Source organism: Egretta garzetta, unplaced genomic scaffold, assembly GCF_000687185.1.
Source record: "Egretta garzetta isolate BGI_Z169 unplaced genomic scaffold, ASM68718v1 scaffold3, whole genome shotgun sequence".
Taxonomy (NCBI): Eukaryota; Metazoa; Chordata; class Aves; order Pelecaniformes; family Ardeidae; genus Egretta; species Egretta garzetta.
The window spans coordinates 339,578-340,177 of NW_009259099.1; the positions used below are offsets into that span (position 1 = coordinate 339,578).

The 600-nt window shown below is 45.3% G+C and overlaps 1 protein-coding gene across 5 annotated transcripts in view; it reads right to left on the reverse strand.

Annotated features, from left to right (window-relative positions):
* Positions 1-600, reverse strand: part of FBXO34 (F-box protein 34) — a 25,636-nt gene that overhangs the window by 11,968 nt on the left and 13,068 nt on the right. The gene's annotated exons all lie outside the window — the stretch shown is intronic.

Genomic DNA, 600 nt, shown 5'->3' on the forward strand with positions numbered 1-600 from the left:
CACATATATGCATACACATACATATATACAAAAGATACGTATAAAAATATAAAAGAGCTTAACATCCTCATGCCATTAGGGCAGCTAGGGATTCTGCACACCATTGAAACACAAATTAACATCCTGCAAAGCAGCCTGTCTGGACATACAATGCTTCTTCCCCTTATATACGACTGCAGCACTACCTTGGCACCTCCCGTGGAACACGCTGTCCTCCAAGCTCCCTGCAAACAGGACGCACAAGATCCTTCTGCTTATTAGCACCGCGTCAAGCTTTGGAGGGAAATCACTGCTAGCAGCAAGATTTGACGCTGCCAGGAGTTACGTTAGCGTTCTAATCACAATAACGTGGTGGATTTCATAAAGGACAAAAAACATGCCACCACGCAGCCTCCAAGCCTTGTGAAAACTGTCCGCCCCGTCTTTGCATCACACACAGATAAGACAGCAGATTTCACCAAAACAAAACTGCTCTGCGGTAGCTCTCGTTCGCACTAGGTTGCTGCCTTCTACGCCTTGTCCTTGGAGTAGACACCGTTACCAGCGCTTTAACGTACTTTGATGGTGAAAGGACAACAAGCTTTGAGTTAGAAAATAAAA